General features: G+C 36.5%; 1 pseudogene; it reads right to left on the bottom strand.

The window, feature by feature from the left end:
* Window positions 1-10,998: 10,998 nt before the first annotated feature.
* On the bottom strand, window positions 10,999-12,059 carry LOC102019150 (annotated as a pseudogene).
* Window positions 12,060-13,135: the final 1,076 nt, after the last annotated feature.

Genomic DNA, 13,135 nt, shown 5'->3' with positions numbered 1-13,135 from the left:
GTGGTATGAGTCCGGCCCACACTCGGACCCAGGAGCGCTGCAGCTCCGGGAGAACTCGCTGCCTGGGCGCAAGGCGCGGGGGGCGGGGACCTGATTTTTTTAAAAAAATTCTTTGTATGTTCTAGATAGAAGTCTTTTGTCTGAGTGGCAGTTGGTCAAAACTTTTTTCCCAATTCGTGGGTTTTCTTTTTACTCTGTTGGTGATTTCTTTTGATGTGCAAAGGCCTTTCAATAAGATGAGATCCCAGTTGTTGATTCTTTGAAGTATTTCCTGTGTAGTTTGGTTTTTGTTCATAAACTCTCTGCCTGCCCTTGTATCTTTAAGGTTTTTACCTACTTTCTCTTCCAATAGATTTAGTGTTTCTTTTTTAATATTTAGATCTTTGATCCATCTTGACTTTAGTTTAGTGCATGATGATAGACATGGGTCTAGTTTTAGTCTTCAGCATGCTGAAAGCCAATTTTTCCACCATCATTTATTAAAGAAGCTAACTTTCTTCCCCTGAGCATGTTTGGCCCCTTTGTCAAAGACAAGGTGACTGAGTGTGTTTGTAGTTGTGTCTGCATCTTCTAACCTGTTCCATTGACCTTCAGGTCTCTTTTTTGCCAGTACCATGCTAATTTTATCACAGCAGCTTTGTAGTATAATTTGAAGTCAGGGATTGTGATGCCTCCTGCTTTTCCTTTGTTTCCCAGGATTGCTTTTGCTTTTCTGGGCTTCTTACGGTTCCAGGTGAATTTTAGGCATGTTTTCTCTAGATCTGTGAGATATACTAATGATATTTTAATTGGGATTTCGGTGAATCTGTAGAACAATTTTGGAAGTATGGCCATTTTCACAATGTTGGTTCCTCTTATCCATGAGCAAGGAATGTCTTTCCATTTCTAAAATCCTCTTCAATCTCTTTTTTCAGAATACTGTAATTTTCACTGTGTAGATCTTTTACTTCTTTTGTTAGATTGATTCCTAAGTGTTTCAGTTTTTTAGATGCTGTTATGAAAGGTGTGTTCTCCCTAATTTCTCTCTCAGCCTGTTTGTTGTGTACAGGAATGCTATTGATTTTTGAGTGTTCACTTTGTATCCAGCTATGCTACTGAATTTGTTTAATCTATAAGCCTTTTGGTGGCATTTTTGGGGTCTTCTATGTAGAGTATCATGTCATCTGCGCATAATGATAATTTCACTTCTTCCTTTCCTCTTTTATTCCTTTTATTTCTCTCTGTTGTCTAATTGCTCTATCTAATATTTCCAGAACTATATTGAATAAGAGTGGTGACAGTGGACATCCTCATCTTGTTCCTGATTTTAAAGTGAACACTTTCAATTTTTGTCCATTCAGTGTGATGTTAGCCATTGGTTTGTCATAGATGGCTTTGATCAGATTGAAGTAAAGACCATCTATTCCTATTCTTGTAAGGTTTTTATCATGAGCGAGTGTTGAACTTTATCAAAAGCTTTTACTGCATCAGTTGAGATGATCCTGTGATTTTTGTCTTTAGCTCTATTGATACGGTGTTTTACATTAGTTGCTTTGTGTATATTGAATCATACCTGCATTCCTGCGATGAATCTCACCTGGTCATAGTGTATAATCTTCTCGATGGTTTGATGCATTCTGTTTGCTAGTATTTTATTGAGAATTTTTGCATCCATATTCATTGGGGAGATCGGCTTGTAGATCTCTTTTTTGGTTGGGTCTTTCTCTGTTTTTTGTATCAGTATAATACTTGCTTCTAGGAATGAGAATTCCTTCCTTTTCAATTTTATTGAAGAGTTTTGAGAATTGGCATTAAATCTCTAAATTTCTTGTAGAATTTAGTAGTGAATCCATCAGGACCTGGGCTTGACTTTGCTGGCATTTTTAAATTACATTTTCAATTTTCCTGGCTGATATTGAGTTATTCAGGATTTTTTTATGTTCTTTCAGCTTTGGTAATTCATATGTATCTAGAAATCTGTCCATTTCCTCTGTGTTTTCCATCCTGTGAGAGTAAAGAATTTTGAAGTAGATATTGATGATCCTCTGAATTTCTATAAGATCTGTAGTGATTTCATGCCTTTCATTCCTTATTGCATGAATTTCAGGTTTTTTCTTTCCTTTTTTGATAAGGTTGGCTAGGGGTGTATCAATTTTATTTATTCTTTGGAAGAACAAACTCTGGAATTCATTAATTCTTTGTATTGTTTTCTTAGTCTCTATTGCATTAATTTCTGCTCTGAGCTTTATAATTACCTGCTTTCTTTGGGTTTTTGGCTTGACTTGTTATTCTTTTTCTAGAAACTTGAGGTGCAGCCTAAGATTGTTTGTTTCTCCTCATTCTGTTTTCCTGATGTGGGTATTCACTGCTATAAATTTCCTGCTGAGGATTTCTTTCACTGCATCCCACAGGTTCCTGTAGGTTTTGTCTGCATTTTAGTTTGATTGTAAATATTTCTTTTAATTTTTATTTATTTATTTTTTGTGGTACCAGGAATTGAACTCATGACTTCATGCTTGCAAGGCAGGTGCTGTGCCACTGAGCTATATCCCCAGCCCCTGTAAATAGTTTGTAATTTCTTCTTTAATTTCATCTGTGACCCATTGATTGTTCAGGTGGGTGATATTTAATTTCCATATGTTTATGGACTTTTTGTGATTTCTTTTGTCATTAATTTTCAATTTCATTGCACTAGTATGCATGGGATAATTTCAATTCCTTTGCACTTACTTAAGCATGTTCTATGTGCTAGCATATGGTCTATTTTAGAGAATGTACCATGTGCAGCTAAGAAGAATATGTATTCTGATGTTGTTGGGTGGAACACTCTGTCTACTAAGTCCAGTTGTTCACAAGTTTGTTTTAGTTATGTTATTTCTTTGCCGATTTTTTGTTTGGTTTACCTATCTCTTTGTGACAATGGTATGTTAAAGTCCCCTGTTATGATTGTGTCTGCTTATTACATTTTTCATATCTCTTAAAATTTGTCTTATATAGTTGGGTGCTTCTGTATTTATTGCATAGATATTTATGATTGTTATCTCTTCCTCTTGCAGGTTTCTCCTAATAAGTATGTAGTGCCCTTCTTTATCTCTTTTGATCATTGTTGGTTTGAAATTCATATTGTCTGCAAAGAAATTTTTTCTGATTTCCTATTGCATGGAGTATTGTTTTCCATCCTTCGATTTTAAGTCTATTAACTTCCTTTTCTTTTTTTTGTTTTTTGGTTTTCCTCCAGTACCGGGAACTGAACTCATGACCTTGCACTTGCCAGGCAGGCGCTTTGCCGCTGAGCTAAATCCCCAGCCCCTTATTAACTTCCTTTTGAGTTAAATGAGTTTTTTCTATACAGTATGTTGTTGGCTTTTATTCGTTGATCCACTCTGCCAGTCTGCTTCTTTTGATTGGTGAATTGAGACCATTTGCATCAGTTATAACTGATATGAAGTGGCTTATCTTTGTCATGTTACATTCCTGTTGTTAGTTCCTCATTTTTCCCTCTATTTAATTGCTTGCTCTGCTTGGGGGTCCCTTTCCTTGTTGTTCTTGAAGTTGTGATCTTTTTTTTTAAAATCTCTTTCTAGAATACCTTTTAGTACTCTTTGTTGGATTGGTTTGGCTCTCATGAATTTCTGCAGTTGTTCTTTATCATGGAAATATTTTTTTTCTCCATTAAATTTGAAGAATAGTTTTGCAGAGTGTAGTATATCAATCTGGGTAAGAAGTTGCTTTCTTTCAGGACCTGAAATACTTCACTCCAAGCTCTTCTTGACTTGATGGTTTGTGTTCAGAAATCTTCTGTGATTCTGATGGGCTTTCCTTTATATGTGATCTGCTTTACTCTAACAGCTTTTAATATTCTCTTCTGTTGCTGAATTTCTGGGATCTTGATCACTATATGTCTGGGTGTAGATTTATTTTGGTTATGCTTAGTTGGAGTTCTATATGCCTCACTTAATTTTATGTCTGATTCTTTGGCCATGGATGGGAAATTTTCTGCTATTACTTCTGCAAATAATCTTTTTAGGTCATTTGTGTTGACACCTGTTCTTTCATTGACGCCTATTAATCTTACATTGTTTTTGTTTGCATCGTCTTGCCCCTGTTGAATTGTTATTTCCTGTTTCCTTGGTATTTTTAACATATCCTTCCCTTCATGACCATTAGCAGCAATGCTCTCTTCAAGGTCTGAAAGTCTATCTTCAGCTTCATTCAAGAGGTTTTGCCACCTTTCAATGGCAGTTTTAATTTCCTGCATATCTGTTTGAATCTGTTTCATGCATTTTAATTCTTTCTTATATTGTTCATTCAAGGTTTCCATCATTTTTCTATGCTTCTCTAATTTCTTATCTATGTGTTCTTTAGATGTGCTGAGCAATTCTTTTGTCATTTCTTTTTTTTAAAATCTGAGATATTATTTCTGATCTGATGTCTTCTCTGGCCTGATGGAGTTGTTTCTTTACTTCATTTGCTATCATTTCAGAAATTTCAGGTGTATGACTTCCAAGCTCTTCTGTGTTGATGTCTCCTGGACTTGTTCTGGGTGGGGTGGAGATCTGAGATTGCATTTCGCTTCTTCCTTTTGTCATTTTTGAAGATCTGGAGGCTCCCTGGAACCTCAGTGCTCAGGGTGCTTGCGGTGGCTCCCACAACGGTATGCTCAGGGTGCTCCACGACGGTGTGTGTGTGTGGGATGTGGTTACCAAGGCTTCCAAAGCTGTCTGGGGCTCAGTGTGGCTCCCATATGGGATTCCCAAAGCTGTGCAGTATTCAGCCCCACTTCCATGAGGGTGCAGGTGTGGGCAGATTGTGGTCACCTAGGTTCCCAAGGATGTCTGTGGTTTAACCTGGCTTCCACAAGTTTGCAGTGATGGGCAGGTTATGGTCACTGAGGTTCCATAAATTGCCTGGGACCCAGCCCAGTTCTCATGCCAAGGGGGAAGGGTGAGGTTTTAGTCACCCAGGCTGTTGAAGCTGTCTGCGGTTCAGCACAGCTCCTGCAAGGATTTAGCTGTTTCTTGTTTTAAGATTCTCCTTCTTTCAATTTGAAGTGTTTATTGAAACAATATTCCCCTTGTATTTACGTCCAATCAAAACTAAGGATAGCGTATGACAAAAGTGTATCTTCACAATTCCCAGTGAAGGACTGTGTAGATTTAACATTTTACCATAGATGCCACAGTGCTCAGGGTAAGTAGCTGCTAGCTACTCATAAAGTCAACAAAACAGATAGACTTTCCAATTCTAAGATTATTGTGCTACATGGGGCCTCCAGTGTCCCTCAATTCACCATTAGAAAACTACCAAGAAGAAAGAAATGAAGTCAGAGCCTAACTCATTACCTGGGTTTTTCAAAGAAACAGCAGCTTCATTTTCCCATAAAATGTCTCTAAATCCTGGAGTTGTACAAAAGGAAAGATCATTAATTGATGCTTCCTGAGACTGGCAAATCACAGTGCTTCCTTTTTTTGAGATCTGGAACTTTAGCTTCTGGAATCATATACTTCCTAGCACCATGTTTCATTATCATATTTGTTTTCCAGAAACATGAAGCCATTATTTAAGTATTGAAATAGCACAGTGTTACATTTTATATTTTATAACTAATGTTTTAATATCTAACTTCACATTTAAATAATTTCTCTTACAAAAGTGAATTTACTCAATGAACTGTCCATAGACAGACATATTACACTTTATAATAAGTAATTTTCTCTACATTTAGTCAAAAAAAGTGTCAGTGCTGACTACATAGGTCTTTAACTATCAGATCATTTGGGAATTTGCAATGCCACATATATTTCAGCAAGGCATTCAAATAGTCTCTCAGGATTTTAAACACTCCTGGTTATGAAAACAAGTTTTCATTTTTATTTTTCAAAGCTGTCTCCTTACATATAGCACTTCAGAAAAATCACCATTAATGGTTTTACTGGCTGATTGCTTAAGAGTTAATTGTTTCAGCACCTGGGCAGGAAACTATTCTGGCAGATACTCTGTTTTCTTCAAGTGCAAACCATAAAATTCTGGATGGAGAATTGTAATCAGGAACTTTAAAAAAAACTACAGAGGTCACAAAATACTAACGTGTTAGCTGAAGAAATTACCATGGGCTCATTTGGAATATAGAAAAAGTTTCTTAGCTATAACTTGGCACTAAAAGTGCATATTTCTTCCTGGATTTTGGGTGTATAAGTGTGATATTCATTTAAGACATATCAGTTAGTCTTAATAACTTCCTTTTTATTACAAATCCCCCTGTGTATTATTTAATACCTTTAGATACAGTGAGTTTTGATCTCTTAACTTTTGTCTCTAAGTTTCCTAAGTTAAGATGGAGGTGGGAAGATGAGAAATTTGACTACTGTATTTTGTATGTCTGTATGTCTGTATGTCTTTTTGAAGCAGGTTGTTACAATGCAGTCCAGGCTGGCTTTGAACTTACTATGTAACCCAGGCTGGCCTCAAACTTGCAGTGATCCTCCTGACTCAGGCTCCAGACTGCTGGGATTACAAATGTGTGCCATTACACCTAGCTAGCTGGATTTTTTTCTTTTTGTTGACTAGTGTGTTTCAAATAAAGCTACACATGACCAGATTCACACCCACAGTGCTGAGGGTGTTTGCTGTGGATATGGTCAACCCTATGAATGTTGTGGTCCCATCTTTTCTAAAGTGTGTATTTTCCAGTCTTTGACTTTTATTATACTTTTACTGTAGTCTAAAAAATATACTTAATTTTCCATATTTTAGAACTTTGTATAAGCTAATTATGTATACATCCTTTTGGGACTAAATTTTGCTGTTTTTCTATTTACTTTTAGAAACACTTTATGTGCTTAAAGCATTCTACATGATGTTTGCCCTACAAAGTATAGTGAAATGATTATTTCTGTGAAATAAATTATCAGATTATCTCCTCACATAGTTAACATTTTTCAGAGCATTGAAATCTACTTTATTAGCATATATTCAGTATAATTATAGTACTATCCACTGTAGTCATCATACTGTATATTAGATCTCTAGATTTATTTATTGGACTCACAGTTTGTAGAGGTTTTAGTTCATAATCAACTGGGTCTAGGCAGAGTGGCATGGCAGACAGGCCTCAAGGAGGAAAAATATTCATGGTGTTCATAAGGTAGCAAAGAAACAAGGACAGTGTGACAAGACTCTTTCTGCCCTTATATTGCCTGCAGGCTACTTGCCCTAGGGCAGGTATAGCACTAACACCCTTAATCCCAGCATCACACACTCTAGATGCAGCCACCTCACTCCATGACAGCATGAAGCTTTGGAGGGTCATCCAGACACAAGACATAACAGCAGTCAAGTTCTTTATCAGTTGTAGGAATCTGTATTTGGAAGCTTGCTGTTCCCTTTGGTTACAGGACTCTGAAGCTTCATAATGATGCACTTTGTTGGGTTTATTTTCATCCACTGTGATGAACACTGGAGGAATTTTCAAATTTGGAAATTCTTGTTTTTCATGTCTACTTTTATTTAGATATTGAATTTCCTAAGATAGTCTTCGAATTGTTTTATCTTTTCTTTGTTATTTTCCATTTTTAACATTTCTGATACATTTTGTGAGAAAATTTTCTCAAATTATCCTACCAGCATTTAAATCAAGATTTTCATATTATGTTGTTAATTTCCAGGTCTTTTCTTATCCTCTGAACATTTATTTTTAAAGTTAAAAAAATAGTGTCCTCTTATTTTATAATTGAAATACATTTTCTTATGTTTTTGATGATACTTAGAGTAGTACAGTGATACCTTGGTTCATGAACTGAATTTATTCTGCTATTCTGGGGAAGATGGCCATGGTTGTGTGTCACCTGACATAGAGTTAGTGAACAGAAAAATAATTTTGCCAAACACTTGTTTGAGAACTGAATTGTTCTTGAACAGAAGCATTTGTGAACTGAGGTATTACTGCATTTTTCCTTCTCTTTTCAAAGTCTTTACTTTTTCCTAGTTGCTTTTTTTCATGTGTTTTTTTTGGGGGGGAGCTCTGTATTTTAAAGATAGAGGTCTTCCTCCATTAACTAATCTGTGTCTGCCTAGTCAAATGTAACAATGGGGCCCTGAAAGGCTAATTGGGATCTTTGTGCTGATGGGTGTGTCTTGTTGACAGATTTCACTGCAAGGTGACTGGGTTGTTTTGTGCAGAAATCCCCATGGGCTCCCTATGGGGTACCTTTAGGTCTTGACTGTTGAGATGGCTATCTTCCCCAGGGACCTACTGCAGTCTACAGTGTAGAACTTTATACTCCTGGCTGCCAGTATGGGTGTCAAGTAAAAACAGAGGGTTGGGAGTTTCAGCTTTCAAAATGTAAGATTCTGCATAGGCTCCCTGTTTGCTTTCAGTATTAGCTACTCTTAATTGTAGCTGGTATACTTCAGTCCAGGTTCTTAAAAACTTCTTCACAAGATGGAATTCCTGACTATTGTTGATATGAGGGAGGAAATGATGATTTCTCACTTTCTAAATGGACATGCCACTAATCTTCCAGTTTTGATCTGCATCTCTGATGCCACCTTCCTGAAATACCTATCACGAGTTTTGGGTGTTCTACTGTGTAAACTGGACTGAGTGAGGGATCTCTCTTCTGACTTAGCCCTTTCATGGGTCTTCTATCTCCCACAAATCTGCCATTTAACTTGCATATTTTTGTTGGTTGTATATGTTATCTGTTTTCCTCTCATTCTTCTCCTGTTCTACTTCTTCTTTCTTCCCCTCTTTTTCCTCCTCATCCTTCATTCCATATTTAATGACAAAAGAATCTTTAAAGAGAGTGTTGGTGTTTGTTTACCCTAGAGTTAGGGACACTCCCATATTGCTCTAAATTTCTGTATTTAGAAAGTCAAATGATGCTTGTTAGTAATTTTGTTTCATTTATTTTTGACTGGATTGATTAGAAAAGGTAAGAAAAGGGGAGGGATTAACTCAAATTTTATAAATTCACAAAACCAAAATTTATTATGCAATGTTTTGACATGGGCAGTAAAATAAATGAGACAAAGATTCTATGTTAAACACTCAGCATAAAGAAGAGCATCCACTTTTCAAATTTTAAAGGAGGAAATTTTTAATGGAAGAATATGTCCCAAGGGTCGATGTAACAAAACCTGCAAAATTTCAGTGGCGGAGCTGAGTAGGAGTGGGATGGAAGGGGAGCAAACTGCAGTTGGGCAAGCAGTTTAGAATAAAAGAGTAAGAAACTTCTCTTGGGATCAAATCAGCTGTGGGCCAAATTTTAATCTCTGTTCTTTTCCAAGTTGAGAAGTATCTTGTTGCACATGTGCTTTGGATGTTATAATTGAAAGCCTTTCTCTGCCTGCCAACTCACTGCCTGCCTGAGTTTAATGATCAAACCATAGAGAAGCTCCAGTTACTATGGTTTTAAAAGAAAAGATGGAAAACCAGAAAGGGGATTTGCTAAGAGAAGACAGAATCAGGAGGGGAAAGTTATTTTGACTTAAAATTTATACAAAATAATCCCAATACCTTGTTTTTTTGGTTAGTTTACAGCTGGTAAAAAGTTTGCGAATATTCTTGAGTCATAAGTCTGTCTGAGGAGGCTTATGAAGTAAGTGTGGTGATGAGGAGCTTGGAGTCTTGCTCATAGTTTGCTTCTCTGGTTGTTGCTAAGATAGAGATGTACACTTTACTTTTACCTTCCTCAAATTCTATACTACTGAGACAAATCAGTTTAACATAGGTATCCCAGCATGTCCAACCATAATTCAAGAATAGAAAGAATTCAACAATTCCGAACTCAATACCTCAAACGAGAAATTGGGTTTAGAATCTTTTGTACAAGCCCTAACTTAGCATGACTTCCTGTGTGTTTTAGTCTTGCTTCCCTATGGAGACAAGCAGAAGCTTGAGATAAAGTCATATGCATTGTTCACTTACTCAACAATTATTTGTTTAGAATCTGCAATATTGTGTTTAATTTACCAGTGCTGAAGAATTTGAAGACTAGCATGGTCAGGGCACATAGACTCCAAGTTTTTACATTTTAATGATTACAAATGAATATTCCTATACATTAACTATTAAATGACTTAATGTTTAATCAGTTATTTGATACCTCATTATTTATGAATTTTTTTATTTGCAAATTGACATGCTTTCTAAAACTTACTTGTAACCCCAAAATAAATTCTTGTGGTGCATCTGTGGTCATTTATAAATACATGGATGCTCAGAGCAGAAAAGAGTTTGAGTGGGTCATTGTGCTCATTGTCAGCTGTGGCAGAACAAGGCAATGCTGTGTTGAAGTCAGGGAGAAAGAGGCTATGTATATATGTGTCAGTGTGGATAGTTTTCATTTTATTGTTTGAAAAACAAAAAGAAAAATCATGTGTGAAGATTTTTTTGATGGACAGTAAAATGAGCATTTCACTGTTTTTGAGGATCAAGTGCATTCCCAAGGTGATATTTTTACCTTTAAGTGTTCCTTTTGATACTTGGGAAATTTCTTCAATGCAAGCTGCATGAAGCAGTGACAGAAAAAGACCTCTTCACTAGAAGGTTGAGTTTTCTGAAAAGCAGTTTTCATTATACATAGTTCCTAACAGCAGCATTGAGATCTTTAGGCTGGCATCTGAAATGGCAAGGAGAATAGCATGTGAAAGTAGATTTATGACTCAAATGAAATAGGTTTTTCTTGTGCTCCTTCTAAAGTTAGTCAGTATTATACGAAGTTTTATAAAAAGGTTTTTTTTATGATACAGTGCTTTATTTAGAAAAAGATAAGCACCACTGATTCTAAAATACTTTTTCTTTTAAATGGCACATGAGGGGCTGGGGATTTAGCTCAGTGGCAAAAGCGCCTGCCTGGCAAGCGTAAGGTCGTGAGTTCAGTTCCCGGTACCAGAGACAAACCAAAAAAAAAAAAAATGGCAGATGAGTTAGACATAAGGCAATCCAGGATAGTAGATGTATTTACACACTAAATAGGAAATAAATATACATTAATTGGAAAACAGCTATCCACTTATTCATTTTGCACTTCCACTGTTCATCTTCTGTTTCAATTTTCTTTGTCTTTCATAAATCCTTTTGTTTCCTTGCTTTCAAGTCAAATTTTGTCTCTGGTTTTACCCACTATATTTCTACTGGTTTTTCTTTAGCTGGTATACCAAAAACATCTTCAGTAGGATCATGTTGAAGAATAGTCTTTGGCTCTTTCTTTCCCTGTCTCTGCACATCTTTTACTTGCTATTTCTCTTTGTGTTTTGCAACTGTGATGGATCTTATGATCCACCGATGCATGTTTGGTGACTGGTAATGAGGATTTTCATATACAGTTGGTCCTTCAAAACTTTCCTGAAAAATCTTTATCAGATTTAAGACAAAATGAGGTCCTATTTCTACAAGTTGAGCATCTTCATCTACAATCTGGAAGTTCTGAAACAATATCCTATTATCCAAAATGGTAAAAGCAAATACATGGTTCACAAATGGTTGGCTTTTGGGATGATACTGTAGTATACTAAATATCTGAATTGAGTTCTTTTAACAAAGCATAATGTGACAATTCATCAAAAGCAGAATCAAAAGACAACAGTGGCCGAGAAGCTTTTAAACAGTTTCCAGTCATCTTTAGTTCAGCTAGGGTAGGTATGAATATTTTGAACAAGGAATTTGGCAGAGGGCCCATGAGGTGAATTTGAAAGCCACATATAAAGATCTTGTTTTCTCTTAGCTTCAAAATAGATGCACTTATTGCAGTTTTTCATTTCACAGACCTCATTAATCACAAATAATTTATCTTTATGATCCATTTTAGTATCTGCCTTAGAATTAGCCATCAAGGTTCTCAAGTCCTGCATTAAATGTCTTGTTCTGAAATTTATTTCTCTGGAAGAAAAGATGAGAATCCGTTGCTTATTTTTCCAGTTGCCCTTGCAACAGGACCTGGGATACAGTCTCTCTCTGCTTCCTCCACCGCTTCTGCCATAGCCGCTGACTTAGCTGGAGGCCCGGCATCTTTTTTGTTTCTTTTTGCCTTCGCCTGAACCGGCAAGTTCCCATGCCCTTTCCTCTTGGTTACCGCCATCTTGCCTCACCAACTTTACTTGTAAAAAGTTTTACTTGGTGTTCCTTACATACTGAGATATAAGAGACTTTTTCTTTAGCAAAATGACTGTTAATGTTAACTAGAAAATGACAACCCGGACTTCTAGGGTATATTTTCTGATATTTTCAGCAGAGACATCATGTGCTGGGGTTGGACGGGTGATCTTCCTGGTCTCAGGGTATATGGTGATTCTTACATGGACGACTATACTTGTACCGGAGGAGTCAACTGTCTACAAACTACGCTTCACACTGTATTTCCTTAATGTGCTGTATCCACTATTTAAATTTTTTATATAGTAAATGCATTTACAAAAAGGAATCCTTGAGTATGAAAGATCTGTGCTGTGAGGTGCTTAAAAGTGTGCACGGCCATTTCATCTTTACTGAGTAGAACCTTCTTTAGTAGGACCTGCAATGAAGAAAGAGGGATTAAATTAAATATAAACATGCTCTAAATTAGTTGCATGTGGTTAGTATGGCAGGTTATATATTTTTAACTTTGGTTTAGTACTACTAGGAAGGTAAAGAGTATTTTCAAAAGCTTCATATTTGAAGATGTGTTTGTGTGTATGGAGAGGTAAGGACAATGATATTCCCAGTTGTCCTCTTGACCTGTGTTGGTCCTGACCTTTTGCCTATCCATTCTGAGTAGAATCCAGTTGGCCCTACCCACAAGCCCCTACTTCCACTATACTTGCAGTGTGAAGCAACTGATAGAGCCATAACTGCTAGAGAGTTAAGACATCTGGGAATCTCACAGAATGATGCTCATCCATGCATGAGGAGAGAGGAACATTTGTGAAGACACCAGCCACTCTTGCACTTTAATTCTGTACACCATAGCTGAGTGTTATCATAAAGTCTGGAATCAGATTGAGCCTACAATTTTCAGTTTAACATTTGTGTGACTATTTTACTTAGTTTCTTACTTTTAATTGTTTGTGCTCTCAGAATTCCAGAAGATTCTGGGATTAATCTAAATGAACATAGTGTCTGGCACATGATAGTCTCCCAGTGGATGCCAGCTAATGCTTTTTGGAGCTAAAATTGATG

The sequence above is a fragment of the Chinchilla lanigera genome, unplaced genomic scaffold (genome assembly GCF_000276665.1).
Source record: "Chinchilla lanigera isolate Chin_1 unplaced genomic scaffold, ChiLan1.0 scaffold00010, whole genome shotgun sequence".
Taxonomy (NCBI): Eukaryota; Metazoa; Chordata; class Mammalia; order Rodentia; family Chinchillidae; genus Chinchilla; species Chinchilla lanigera.
The sequence above is the reverse complement of the archived record's forward strand: the minus strand, read 5'-3'. Positions and strand labels throughout refer to the sequence as shown.